Genomic DNA, 15,828 nt, shown 5'->3' with positions numbered 1-15,828 from the left:
CTCTCTCTTTGCTGATGGTTGCTTGAGATGTGCAGGAAAACCTTTCTAAAGGAAATTGTGGGCGTTTGGGGAAGTTCTAGGCTGAACCAGCCGACTCCCACTGGCTTTTCTGTGCAGAGCCCAGCTGATTGTTCCCTGGGTTAATCATTCAAAGTTTCTTTTCTGTTTTACATTGAGAGATTTTCTTTCTGTTCACAGTGAAGTTCAAAATTTCTAATATATTGAAAACATTACTGCAATTATTGTCAAATCTGGCATTTCAGGGGCCAAAAATTTGTACATTAATCAGCTGCCTAGGGTTTTTTTTAAATTTCTGTTTTATACAGTCTTCATTAGGGTTTTGTTTTTCTGTTGCAGGTATAGGGTTTTGTCTTTTTTTTTACAATTGCAGGACTGCCATCAGAAGCCTCTGCTGGAAACCTTAAACCCTCAAACGATTATCATTAAAAAGGATCCTGCCATCCAGTTGATACCAAGAAAGCTGAAGAGGGGTAGTTGCTTAGTTCTCAGCCCAAAATCGAAACGATTGTGGCAAGCATTCAGCGTTCAAGAACGAATGGTCGGATTTCAACGTGGGCTCCAAAACAGAATACACTGATCAGTATGCCATCTGCAATCGATTCAAAGCCGCCATATCAGCATCATGCGGTCCCGTCTGAGGATACGCACCAGTAAAAGCCAAGCCTTCTCTCAGCTCAACAGTCTGCAGATCAATGGCATCGTGTGTCCCTACTGACCGTCGAAAGCCCCCACGTGAATAAGTTTTGAATCGAGGGTGCGTGCGGAAATAGGTTATGTGCCATTTTCAAAATCGGCCCAGCATCAAAAAGCTGTTACATCAACCTCAAAACCGTCCTGCGCAGAAATCCGCTGCCATCCTGTACACACCCAGCGCTCAAAAATTTGTTTAAATTTTATTGACAAGGTGTTTCCAGTTACAATCGATTTCTGCAGCGTTCTTCCAAATCGTAAATGCAAATGCCCTCATGATCTGCTGTGTGGTAAGGATTGGCGGTGTTTATCTTTCCATTCACAAACGCTCAGCCGCCGTCTTATCCTTTCGCTGCGTGTGCCCTGCTCACCCCGCCATCAAGAACTGGAAAACGCAGGATATCCACCATCGGGCAAGGTAATTGCTTCAAGTACCTGCGTATCATCATCTCCAGGTATGCTTGCGTTTTTATTTTTCAGCGTCGGTAAGTCAGCTCGCAGCTCAGGGTTTCGATGTCATTTTCGTGCCAAGTTTTAAGCGTTCAGTGTTTTAATCGTAAAGAAATCGGAATTTAATTTGGCTTATTTTGATTTGGATTTAGGTTATGGTTTCATGCGTTTAGGTTAGCATCGATTTAGTTTTTTTTTTTTTATTTGTTTTATTTAGATTGTAATTTGTTAGATTTGTTTTATAAATTTTTGATTTTGTTTTAATGTACGATATAACAATTAAAAAAAAAAAAAGTCCATTTTTATTCAAAGTTAGAATTTAGATTTATTTATTTTATTAGTTAGGTTGTAGTTTAAAAATTAGCTTTTTCATTTACGATTAAATATTGTTAACGCTTTTTAGTTTTGACTTAGATTAGATTTTAGTATAGTTTCTTTTTTAATTTTCTTTTAGATTTTTAGTTTAATGTTTTAATTAAAAAATCATTGAAAAAAAAAAAAAAAAAAAAATAAAAAAAAAAAAAAAAAAAGATTTAAAAAAATTCGAAAAAATATAAAAATTTCGTGAAAAATTTATTTTTGCCAGATTCAGTTGTTTTCATGTTACATCTTTCATGCTGAATTTTCAAGTCGAGATGCGAAATTGATATCTGGTTAATGGTTTATGATTCGTGGTGGTTCAGAGCATTCATTTTTTTTTGGTTGCTCGATATCGTTTTGGTCATTCTAAGAGCATTGTGATTTAGCTGATGACAAATGATTGTTGTTCACAGTTTATTTTTCTACATCATCTAACAAGTAATCGTCTTAAACACTATCTCTTAAGGCACTGGTCTGCTAACTAATTAAATCTTTTTAGTGCTTATCTTAGTCGTATCTCGTGTCTCCCAGCCAACTGGTCGACAGTTGGCCTCATCATCTCACAGGGACTACCCCCCTTAGCCACGGGAGACAGGCTTAAACAGAGGGATTGGGGATCAGAGTGACAGCCCCCGGTCTGAGCGTTGTCGTGTCAATCTGCGCGACAACAACTGCTATAAGTCTCTCAGCGTTTCGGGCCATACCTGTACCCGAAACTCCAAAACTTGGCAGAAACTCAGCTGAAACTCGACCATCATGTAATGATCTATTAGAGTTAATATAGACTTGTTTTTCCTTTTAAATTGTCATCTATGGCTCTTATTCCCTTTTTTCTTGCAAGATAATGTGTTATTCACTTATTTATTTATATACATATTTTTATATATACATATATGACATTTTGGTTGTGATGTTTTGGCTGGCGTTTCCATTTTTGGGAGGTGACGTTTATAAACGTACCCGTTTCGGAAACTCCGAAACATTTCAGCGTTTCGTGCAACTTAGTTTTTTGACAGTCATCTTCGGAAAAACCCAACTTGGGAAAACCAGTGCAACAATTTTGAGGGTTTTTATTACTAAGCAACTTTTCTGAGGACACTGGGTGCCAAACTTGCTCACCCGATAGAGATAAACAATTTGGCAGATATTTTGAAAGTATGCCCCACGAAACCCTCACCAGCACAATCTGAAGATCTGCGTTAGCCCTCCTAGCCTCTGCGCCAGCCCTTTGAGGCTCTGCGCAGCCTCTCTGACCCTCTGCGTCACTCCTGCAGCCTCTGCGTGGATGATGCAGGCCCTTTTGGCCTCTACACAATCACTGCTAGCCTCTATGTGGCTCCTTCTGCCTTTGCATCTGTCTCTCTGCTTCTGTGCTGGTCTTCCGGCACTATCTCTACCTCTCTGACTCGTACTCACTACCCCTCGTTGCAACTCTGATCACTAATTCGATTTCTCTTACCAAACCCCGCTCTAGAAAATCGAATGACTCCATTAAAAATATTAATTATTTTAATATCTCCTTAACTGGGCAGAATTTGCCCAAACCATTTTTGGGTCTTGGAGATCTCATGTGCTTTAGCCTCTTCACTGATTTTCATGGCTAGATCACATCGGATGCTACACCAAATCAACACTCCCTCTTAGCGAGGACTGTGCCCTAGTAATACTCCACCATTGAGCATCACCCTAATTATATGACACCGGTACCTGTGCTGATGCTAGGCCTCCCCGCCCAACATCCTTTGCACTGCTGCATCCTATACTGCTGCCCATGGCTCTGCCACTGCCACTGCTACATCTGTACGACAACTCCCTCTGCATCTGTGCTACTGCTGGTCCTTTCTCCCAACACTGTATTTGCATTGCAGTTCTCTCTCATCATGCTGCATTATGCTACTGCTACTGCACTACAACTTAGTTATTGAGAAGTAAGTAGCTGATCCACCCAACTATTGACATCCTTTTCAGGCTAGAAACTCTCCTAATGCTGAAGCTCTCTCTGCCACTATCCTGTGCTCCCTCTGCTACCTTTGCATTGCTGCAACAAATTTGTGCCTCTCGCACCGCTGCAAACCTCCTCTGTGCCATCTTGCACTGCTGCAACCTCCTCTGTGCCTGTCGCACTGTTGCAACCCTCTTCGTGCTGCCTGGGACTACTGCACTCTAGCACTCTTTGCGGCTCCATCTGCATCCGCTTCTACCAACATCCACCATCTTGCCACTGTCACTTCGGGGCTCCCGTAGCCAGGTATGATCCAAGAGTTCGGGTACCTCAAGGATCCTGCCCCTCATCGCCTGTAGTCCTCCAGACTACAACTTGATGTCTCGCCACCTCTTCTCTAGAGGTAGATGAGCACTCATGGCACAATCGTCATCCTCCTCTACCTCTTTTTTTGCCTTTGCTGGCCCTGCCTTGGAGTTAGACGCCTCTCCCTTATTCTTCTTCCTCGGACAGTGGTTCGCATAATGCCCCAGTTCCCCACAGTTGAAGCACTTTATCTTGGAGAGTTCCTTTTTCTTCCTCTTCTCCTGCTTCCCTGCAGATGCCAGAGCTACATCCTCTTCCTCTTCTTTCTTGACCCAAGCTCCTTTGTTGGTACTTCCTGTCTTGGTTAGCAGTCTGATCTCTTCTTGGTGAAGAGCTGCCCACAATTCTTCCCAATCTGGAAGATTCGCTTCGCCAAGAATGCTTTAGACGAATATCTCCCACTCCTCGGAGACTGTGTTTAGGGCGGTCCTCACCATCAACTCTTGATCCAACGTGGCCTCTATGGAAGTCAGTTGATCCCGGATCTCCTGCAACTTGATGAGGAAGTGATCTACATGCTCCCCCTTCTGCATCTGGTACGACCGCAGTTGATTAAAAATATTAATTATTCTAATATCTCCTTAACCGGGTAGAATTTGCCCAAACCATTTTTGGGTCTTGGAGATCTCATTTTCTTTAGCCTCTCTACGAATTTTCATGGCTAGAGCACATCCGATGCTATCTCAAATCAACAAGTCCCTCATCCTCTCCCACTTCTCTTCTACCTCGCCTCTATGGAAGACTACACCTCCAAAACGGGTGGCATCACCAGTTCCTGCTCCCACAACTAGCCAAGAACATGCTTTGATACCACTATAATATTCCTAAATGGAAATTAACAGAAAATACCAAAGCATTGTGCAAGGAACAACAAAATAAATAAAAACCAGAAATACAATTCAGTACACAATAGACACCACCAAAACATTCTGAGCCATTTTATTAATAAACTAGGAATGGGTACATAGAGTGAGCTGGAATGATAGAATCTGGGCTTGCTATGCAAGCTATGCAAAACCCAAAAGAAATATCCTTGACCCAGATGAGAAATGGACTCGAACTGGAAATGTGCACTGCCCGAAAACACTCTATTGTTGGCTGCTAGTTGGAACAATGATTTTAGGGCTGCATACTCCTCAGAATGCTTTGAAAATTTAGACCCAGACTCCTCACCCAAATCTTGCAAAAACTCGAAAAGTGTTTGTCTCCACTCCAAGCAATGATGAAGCCCTCCAAAAAGTGCATGCGACCCAATTGGTTAACTGTGCGTGCCCCTATGAGAAATCAACTTGTTGGAAATACCCCTCAACTTCTGGTCCAAAAAACTCCTCCAAATCCGAAAATTAGCCTCTAAAGGTCCAACTCCTTGGCTCCTCAACTCCCCAACAATTCTGCTCCAAGGCCTGCGAAACCTTTGCCCAAGGAGGCTCACACATTGCCAAGAAAAAGGAAAACTCGGCCCTCATGTATGGCCTAGAACCACTACTACAAAATGCCCCCAAAACTATGGCTTCAAGAGGGGAAATGCAAATTCTAGTCACCCTAAACAATTAGGTTGATCTGAAAAACCAACGGGTCGAACTACTTCTGTGCCTAAGAAATGCACACCATTGAATAAACTACTGCAAATAACACCCTGTGGAAGCCTGTAATGGACTCCCCAAATTTTCAGCTAGGGAAACACTCGAAAATCTCCGAAATTTGTGTGGAATCTCACTTGAAATCTATTGGAAATACTGAGAAGGGGTTGAATCAATGTTTCCCTCTCTTTTTACACAACTGGTTAATTTTTTTAATTATTCAGAGTATTGAAAGAAAGCACGAGACAATACACAATTTTTGGCTCAACAAAAGCTCAATTATGTATGATGTACATACAACAATTTACTAGGTAAGCCTAGAAGGAAGTAAAGTACTCCTTAAGGGTTTTTCTAGCAAGTTGGAAGGAACTAAATGCTCCCTTAGTGGTCGGGCTCCAATACTAGGGATAATGGCCCAAATACAATGAACTTCTCTTGCAATCTCTACTACCGTTGCCTATGTCAACTGTTGTTGTTTTGTTGCTGCAACATTCACTATTACTTACTACCTCTACTACCACACTCACTACTACTACCCATACACATCATCAAGCCATACTGCTGCCACTAACACTGATATTGTCCATCATTACTGCTGCCTACTATTGTTATCACTACTACTCAATCTAACCACTTCCACTATCACTGTCAACATGGTTCTATCATCATCAGGTCATTGTTCTGCAATACAACTATCAAGTCATATTACTATTCCACACTTACCTACTGTTGTTACATTTAAATCATTGCCAGACCCATATATCTTTTGCCGCAAACCTTGGCTCATTAATCAAGTCTAGGTCACTGTTCTGTTCAACATACTCTCGCTGAAGACCAACAACATTGTTATACATGTCAAGAGTACAAGATTTATAATGCAGGCTATAGGGATCAAGGTCACTGTACTTATCATCACATAATATATGTTTGGGTTGCTTTCTACACAAATCAATACATAAATGTCACTAATGTCATAGACAAGAGTCACTGTTACAAAAGGTTACATTTATATCGCCAATTTACTATCAAGCAACCATTGTCACCATGTCATAACTTCATTAAGTTTATTTTGGTCCTTGTGCAAACTCAAACTAACAATCAAATGTGACACTGTCAACTAGATGTCTCATATGTTTTCATTCATCAAGGGGCTCGATCAAGACTTGCAAGTCACTTAATTATGAGAGTAAGCCAAACACAAGAAGATCATGTAGGTTTTGCACTGTACTGTTCAAATGAAGAACCAAAATTCATACTTCATTGTCCAAAGTTCAACGAAGTCAAATGGAATAGTTACTGTATCAAGCAGGTCCAAGGTTCAATGAAGAAAAATGGAACAGTTACTATATCAAGCAAGTCCATGGTTCAATGAAGAAAAATGGAACATTTACTGTATCAAGCAGGACCAAGATTCAATGAAGTCAGTTGGAACAGTTACTGTATCAAGTAGGTCCATGGTTCAATCCCTCGTAGAGCATCCGAATTCGAAACAACTTGAGGGATGATATCAGCAGTGGCTCCGAAGTCCTTGTTTTCAAGTGAGGGGCCTTATTTATATAAAGGAATTTATCACTTAATTTCCTTGAAAGGTTATTGAAAAAAATCAGTCGCTCAAGCCACACAAAGAATGAGAGTCGAGAGTGTTGCTCTGTAACGAAATCCAGATCCCAACAAAGGGATTAGCAATTATTATGGTGATAGATATGTTTAAATATCATTAGAGGCCACAAGCAAGCGTAATATGGAACCTCAACTTTCTGAATGATCGGAATAGTAATGAGGATGACGCTGTCGCGACAACAACTCCAAAATGTCAAAACATTCACAACAGGGAACCAAAATGTAGGTCGAATTTGACTGCATATCAAGATTTTCTCACCCTACCACCGGCTATAATGTCACTCAGGGCGGTATTACAGAAATCTGGTGTTGTAATTAAATGCCACCGTGAAATAAATGTGCCACATAGATTTAAAATTCAAACAAATCCCATGTAGTCAGCGTAGAATATAGACCATATAACACAAGGTCACAACATGTTTAAGGCTTATTGATTTCTCCCTGGTTGAGAGCTATAATAGAAAAGAGACCAAACTTCTTCAAGAGTTGCAGTTGTGTTTTGTCTTTATCTCCTGGAACAAAAGACAACAATACCCTAACCACAATTCATAAACCATTGTTTGTACCAAGAAGACTTTTGCTTGAACTCTTCAGAATTATGGCTGAGATGTTTTGTTGTGGTAGCCCTCCATCAAACCCTGAAATTAAAATAAGCCCAGACAAAACCCTTGAAACCACGTCACGTCAAAATGGTGATTCTCCTTGCCGCAGAGAAGACCCTCTTCGTATCCAGGTTCAGAGAGCGAGTAGTCAAATCTATTAGCTAAGAAAAAACGATGAATCACAGGTCTCCCAAAAACCCACAGAAATATTGCAGAGATAATCAGGGCTTTTGAAGCCTTCAAGATCTACAAAATAAAAGAAAAATGAAAATCCTTGTTCTGATGAATAAAGAAAAATGTTGTACTCTTCCGGCCGCAGGAATATTCGAGAACAACCTCTGAAAAAGTGAGTCGATTTGATACCCTTGAGAGTCCTCATACCTTTTCTTATATAGAGTTTGAAGAATGATCTTGAAGATGTCGATTTGATACCCTTGAGAGTCCTCACACCTTTTCTTATATAGATTTTGAAGAATGATCTTGAAGATGGCCGACTAATTTTTTTTGAAGGGAGTGAAATTTAATATTTTGACTTAATCCCCTTGGAGAAATGTCTAGAAGGGTGGCACATCAATACTTAGAAATTTAAATTCCTTTACCTTTATTTTTTACTATGATAATAGTCTAAATAACTTGACCTCCGTAAATATATATATATTTTTTTTGAATTAAAATCTTGTCATACACATCACCTTGTCATCCTTTTGGACCAAAAATAATTTTCCACATCATCAACCCTATGGGGTTTTGGTCATACACTGGGGTGCAAACTTTGACTAAACATTTCTATCAAACCGTGAAGGTTCAAAGAGCGCTCCACATACCACCAGGATGAACAAGACGAGTAGAATCTAATGACAAGGGTCTCCAAGGCAAATTCAATGATATTTATCATCAAAATCCTTAATAATTACGAGGTGTCCTCATCGTCTCAGGAACCCGAGCCCTAAAGCTAGGGTTTCATCTAGTGGCTAGGGTTTTATCATCTATCTGCAACCTCAATGATGATCATGACCTCAACAAATCATTACATTAAGCTATGCATCAATATCTCCAACATGGGATCCAAACCCTAGGGTTATGGTTTCATCCCTTTAATTAGGGTTTCTGCTCCAACTAGGGTTTCATAGTCACACTGCATCATCTTGTGAACCCATCACATCAATGGCCTCCAAACCTTGACATCAATGATGACATTTGCATTCGACACCAGCTTATACATGCTGCATATGCCGCTGCTTTGACATCAATGACAACATACACAACAATCCTATGCTCAACAACATTCCAACCCTTGAGCTAAACAACTCCAAGAGAGGGTGAATTCTAAAATTTAATAGTCAAAGGATGAGGAGAAATGCTTCCTTGCGTCTTTCCATAGTCATGGTTTCCTTCTCTCCCCTTGGTGGCCCCCACAATCCACAAATTCGTCCCCCTTCCTTGAGGTTCGAATTGCCTCCCTTTCTAGAGCGTGGGACCCATCTACCCACTTCTCCTAAGTCCAAAATGCCCCAAAATTGTCTCCAACGCCAAAATTACAAAATTATGCCACAGTTTAGTTATTTATGAAATTGGGGATATCACATGTACCTCAATATTGGTGGCATTGATTGTTGAATACCTCTATCATGGCCCTAGTAAAAATGTATCCTTCACTCAAGCAAAATCATTGATTTGGCATGTTAAGCTTCTTCTATTTTACTTTAATGCTTAGAAGGTGATATTCATCATGAGGATCCCAGTATAGGCAATAATTTTGACGATATGTAGTTGTTTATTGTAGCATGATTTTTTCTGGACTTTAAAGGCCATTTAGAACCTCTTTGTTAATCTATGTAGCACAGGGACCCATCCCCCCTAAAAAAGCCCATGTACTCTGCATCCCCATGTTCCAATGACTTGTGAACACTTAGGAAACGTCCCCAAATTGTTGGGGACTTCATTGGAGACTCAAGGACTTGCTAGCCATCCCCAACGCATTCTGGTAGATTTCAGGGACGTTTTGAACAGATTTCAGGGACGTCTGGAAAAGATTTCAAGGATTTTTTGGGCAGATTTCAAGGATAACCTGGACATATATTTTCAGTTTTTGAAAATCACGGACATTGATGATTGGACAATATGATCACTTTTCCCATCCCTTATTTTTGGATTGCACTGAATCTAAATCTGTTATACAAGTTGCAGCTCAAAACATGGGTTTTGTATGATGATGGGTTTCAATTGGGTTTCTAGTAATTTAAATACTGTATTTTCAACAACAAAATTACAATAAGCAAAGTCTTTATGTCAAGAAAATAGGAAATGCAACATTTCAAAGGGCTGATCATTGTGGTTATTGCTCTTTCTTTTTCTCATTTTTCAGGTCATCTTAGCTTTACATATTGTACATGGGTTTCCAAGAGACATTCAAGTCTAATGCTTCCACCATCCCAACCTCAAGCATTGTGAAAAACAATTAGATAGTAGTGACTTGGATTGGGTACTAAATGTTTAAATAAATTCCTATTCAATCACCTTCTTAATAAAATATGAATCTAATCTCTTTATAGAATCAAATTGTTTCATAGTGGTTTTAATACTGTTGTATAAGTTTGCAAATCCTCTTCTCTATCTCATTGACCGCTAATGGACTTTATTGCAAATTGAAAATAGTTACACTTAAGTATCCTAAAGCTAAACTACATTTCACTCATGACTAGTGGCCAATAATGGAAAGTCACTCACCCGATTTTTAAGTTGCTTGAGATTTTTCAAAATTGGCAAGTGTAAGGGCTGTGCATAATACTATAAAATATAGATTGTTATGCACATAAGCTTGAAACAAATACAGATGCTAATAGTGAATTCTAAATTTTTAATATATATATATATATATATATATTTTTTTCCATCCCCTAAAAAATTTGGGGGTGCACTCTAGCCATCCTGGATATCTGTTCCCCCGTCCCGAAAACAATGCAGCATAGTTGTTAATGTATTTTTGGTACAGAGATGAATTGCAGCTTTGGTTAGATGCACCCTTGCTTTATATATGAGAAACTTTGCATATTTGTGTATAATGGTTTGGATTCATATATATATATATTCAATTTTTGAATAGTTTTTTGGTCTGATTTTTTCTGATTCTGGTCCAACTACTGGTTTTGGACTTGACTGGTTCAATGACTGGTCTGGTTCTGGTAACATTGTTAGAACATCATCATTTCATATGCCATCTGAACAAAGTTCAAAAAAATGGTGAAAATGAATGAAACAACGATTCGATGCTATAGGGAAGAGACTGGGAATAGAAGTGAAGTGGGATGTAAAGGATGTTGAGATTGAACAATAATTGCATTAGCATGTGTTGTGGTGAATGAATAAGACATAACAATTAGTATCAGAGTTATGTTGACATAACGAGGGGCAATCTTTTGGTTTTGAACATGAGAGAACCATCAACAAGATTGTAACAGCTCTCATGATTCTTATGTTGTTGTTATTTGATTCCTTTTTATTTTCATATATGTCTTTCAGTGTGTTGTCTCGATAAATCAAAAGCTACAGGATAAGAGGGGTTATGTTGAATAACTAAAATGTAGAATATCAGCACATCACTTGTGTTGGTATTCTCACCCCATATGGATTAATCCACTGAAGTTTTGAAGTTGTTTTTGGGACTTTCTTCTCCTTCTATGACTGGCATGTTCACGGATTTGAATAGTTCTGCATCCCTTGTGGACACTCAGTGATCAATACATATTGGAATCTAAGCAAAAGTTGCCCTTGTTTATTTGGTTTAGTGTGAAAGTGGTAGTGGTGGTATGAAAGAGAGCATTCTCTTTAGATATGTCATAGGGGCACAATAATAAGATAAGATCAAATAATTTTATTAATGTCCAACAATGTAATTCAAAGTGGAAGTGCATAATCAGGTTTTACAGCTACATTAACAACAACAAAAAAAAAAAATCTAAGAACATAAATAAAGACTAGCTCAAAGGCTGAAACAGACAAATAAAATGAATACACAAGAAAAATCTCATGAAAGTCATGTCCATGGGTATTGGAACTAGAGAGCTTCATGGTAGATAATGTCCTCCATAGAGCATAAAGAAGAGGCAAGGTGTAACGAGCTCAGTGTCAAATCATAAATGGATCTACGAGTACCATCACAAAGTTGATGAACTCAGCAGGATTTGCAATGACATTCTCATAATTATTGATATCTCCTCCCCTTTAGCACGGGAGAGTCTACAGTTTTCTACTACAAGATGTGAGACCATTCTTCTAATCAGTTGGCTTATGATGTGAGTGTAGTGCAATTGAATGGGACTTTTGGAGTTTGGGTTGCTAAATGCAATTTGTGAAGTCAGTTTTGAGTGACATATTTTTATATTGGAAAATATTAATTTAATTTGTGTTGGATCAATATTATTGTTCCTTCTACCAGGATTTGTATTTACTATGATAGAGAGATACCATTTCCTTGTACTGATTTTGTATGACTTCTATATTTTTTAGGAAGGGGAATTATTATTGACATTTTGCAGAATTTGGCACTGGAAATGAAAGGAAAAAAGTTGCAGATCAATCTTGGGAAGCTTATCAGGTGGAATTATTAAACATTTTTGGGAAAATCAGGCTATAAATATTTTACAACTGGAAGACAATCAAGATTCGGCATCTAGCATTCAATCAAGCTTTGGCTGGCATTGAATTTATCCATTTTCCAATATGAAATTTTGAACTTGCTCGAGAGGTGAATTTTGGGAGTTTCATTCAGTGTGGAAAAAGTCTGCAAAAAATCCCGATTTAATCCTAAAAATGCGATTTTTTGAACTAAACGATTTAATCCCCCGACTTTTTGGCAACTTTTTCACAAAGGAAAAAATCGCGATTTTTTCCTTATACTCCCGATTTAATCGGGAGTCGACCCAAAAAGTCTTTCTCCCTTCCCAGGCCGCGGATAAAGAGGCCGCAAAGGTGAAAAAAACTATAAATTGAAGCTTCCGTCCATGCATTTTCAAGTTATTGCATTGATTGTTTGTCATACTTCTTGCGAGCATAGCAGTCTCATTTGTAATCTGTTAGTTTTGAGGTTAAGATATGTTTTTGTTTTCCAAGGAAAAACAAATCTTTATACTTCATATTTCTAGTTAGAAAGCAGATTCTACATTGGCTAAGCCTCCAGGCTTTCAGTGATCTAGACTCTAACAGCCACTGCCCCTTCAAAAGATTACAAAAGTACCAAAAGGACAGGCATACACCAGTCTTCCGTAGAAAGAACCCCACACCATCAAAAACATTGTTACAGTTGTTGAATGCTTCCAAGAGAAACAACAAAGAGGAGGTCATGAAGATCAAATAGCAACAACCTGTCCAAAAAAAACAAAACCAGTGCCTCAAAAAAGAACCCATTTTTCAGACAGGAACAAAGTACCTGTGAAATCTTGTGACAACAAAGATCCTTCCTACAATGAGAGCACGTTTTGAAAGGGAATCTTCTTTAGTGGTGAATTCCCTGTAAATGTGGGGAAAGGTTATGTATCAGAAATGGATTTTACCTCCAAGAGTTTTTGAATAATAGATGCCAAGGCTAGGTTAATAAACTGACATCTACTGTTTTCTCAGAAAATAAGCAGCTTGGATTCACCAAGCATTAATTTTCACATCTACTGTGATACTCACTGTTAATTTTCATTGGACCTACCACCTGACACCTTATTACCCAAGCAGATTACAATCTCCTGAATAAATGCATGACTTATTTCTTAATACAAGTAGCGGAAACAAAAATTAAAAGGGGAAGAGGATCTCAATGGTTGATTACTTGATGACTTTTAGATGACTCATGATATACATTTATTATAATTTTTGTTGATATTTTGACTCTTGAGAGTTGAGACTCAGACAAGACTCAAAATTCAGGAGTTGATTCACTATTTTGATATGTGATGTAGAATTAGACTTCATATACATATTATATATTAGCTTTCTTTACATGTTTATGTGGAAATGCATTTATTTGATGTTGTGGATACTCTAGATGTTAAAAAAAAAATTTAAAAATGAATAATTTTGTGTTTTTTTTTTTTAATTTTGCCGACTTTTTGACGACTTTTTCAAAAAACTCCCGACTTTGACGAGTTTTTCAACTTTTGGACCCTTGCCGAATTAATCCCGACTTCGACTTTTTCCACATTGGTTTCATTACGTTGAGGTATTTAACTATGTCCCAGGCCACTTGCCAATCAGGGATGAGTATGCAATCCTCCTTAGAAATTCCTCTTTGGTTAAATCATCCGACTTTCTAGTAGCAATGCTTATTCACCCTCCTAGTCTGTACTCCACTATTTTAAACACTGTCATTCCATCAAACTTGTTCTAACTAGTTTCAGTAGAGGATATAACTAGAAAATGTAGTGGTCAAGAAATTCCATGGTGTTTAGTTCTCGAGGCATACATGGACTTACTTTCAGCTCCATGGACTTACTTTGAATGATATCCTGTTTCGTTTTATCTACAGTGAGTGAGTATGTAGGACAACAAACGTTAACCTCTTCTCCTCCATCGTTCTGTCTGGATGGTAAATCCCCGTAGATGTGTTTTATATGACGCAGGGACAGTTAGATCCAAAGATAGGCTTTGGAAGAGATTGACTTTACCTACTTAGGGTTTGGGCATAACGTGAAGTCCCTTTCTCCACAATTCTTCAGTGGTGGGAAGTTGAGCACAATGGAAGTTGTCACTTGAATCAATTCAGCTGCTAGGAACTTTTGATTGCATTTATTTCCATCCTTGTACATCAGTGTTATGGTTGATACTGTCAACACTTCCGGCTATGTTAATTAGATGTCCCATTGATGTTTGTGCTCAATTTTCTGAAAATATGCAACTAACATTGCCATGTTATACTAGTCTTTGAAAGGGAGGGTTTGGTGTATCTTTCACGTCTTGTTCAGAGGTGTACTAAGCATGACATTACTAACTAATCCAAATAGTATCAGCATTGACACAATACCCAATTATGATTTATATAATAAGACGTAAATATATCGATATAATGTAATGCAGATTGATAGCATATTCAGGTGGAAAATAAATTGTGTCGAATGAGAGGCTATATTGCATACTTTCCATGATCCTGGGCATGCAATTTTGGCTGAATATTAATTGATTTCAACATTTGTGTTATGTTTTCTTGCGATTGTAAGTTTTGGGTTTCATATGCTCGCAAGGACGCTAGTTTTGACCCTTGTTGTCTTTGATATGTACTCTTTATATTGACTCATGAAGATTTTTTCTCTATGAAAAAAAATGTTTTATTGCGATTTTACAATCAATAAAATAGGAGCTTCTGGTTGTCATATTATTTATTGTTATAATTTTCTTCTGGACTCTCAAGTTGAACTCGGGGATTTTGCTGCAATTTTTGTTACTATTTTGTATTAGATTCCAACTCAAAGCTTAAAGATAATTGGCACTAATTTGACGTCCATAATGATTTGTTTTAAAACATTTTAGACATCCATGTTGTTGTTTGTGAATGCATTTTTGTTTAATTTTAAATTAATTTGGTCAAGTATTAAATATGATTTCATGTGATGTGCTGATTGAAACTTCATTTTAACCTTGGTATGGGAATCTATAAATGTATAGGGAAAAAAATTAAAAATGCAACTTTTTCAATGTTTTTTTTTATCACTTTTAAAATTAAGATTAAAAGAATTTTACATTATTTTATTTATAGATAATGTTTGAAATTATTTTAAAAAATGAAATCTAGTTTAATATTATTATAGAATATTTGGATTTAGTTTGCATTTAATATTTTTCATTGAAATATTATATTAGGATAAAAGTTTATTTATTTTTTTACTTATTTTTGGAGATATGTTAATTTAAGAATCTTCTACATGGTTTGATATTTCACTTTATATATAACTTAAAACAATTGAAGATGAAATACTTTGAGATAACATAGAAATAAATTGTTTGAAATAAGTGGTTTAAAAAAACACTTAAATGAAATTGATGTTATTCCTCAAGTTTTAACACAATGTTGTGTTTATTGAGTAAAGCCAACCTAGATCCATTTTAAGCTTGGATCTATTAAGCACTGAGAGATTCAATTTCTCAAGGTGCAAACCTATTTTTTGAGTGCAAACCATGAGGAAAGGTTTGCACTTCAAGAGATTTGATCCCTCTTGGC

General features: G+C 37.7%; 1 long non-coding RNA gene across 2 annotated transcripts in view; it reads left to right on the top strand.

Annotated features, from left to right (window-relative positions):
- LOC149241355 (uncharacterized) overlaps positions 1 to 12,390 on the top strand; it is a 73,868-nt gene extending 61,478 nt beyond the window's left edge. For both annotated transcript variants that reach the window (XR_016245616.1, XR_016245615.1), the window contains exon 6: positions 12,167 to 12,390. This is a non-coding gene — a long non-coding RNA (uncharacterized LOC149241355). The remainder of the gene's footprint in view (positions 1 to 12,166) is intronic.
- Positions 12,391 to 15,828: the final 3,438 nt, after the last annotated feature.

The sequence above is a fragment of the Pinus tabuliformis genome, chromosome 8, assembly GCF_031772625.1.
Source record: "Pinus tabuliformis cultivar Carrire ecotype Pingquan chromosome 8, CPIR1, whole genome shotgun sequence".
NCBI lineage: Eukaryota > Viridiplantae > Streptophyta > Pinopsida > Pinales > Pinaceae > Pinus > Pinus tabuliformis.
The sequence above is the reverse complement of the archived record's forward strand: the minus strand, read 5'-3'. Positions and strand labels throughout refer to the sequence as shown.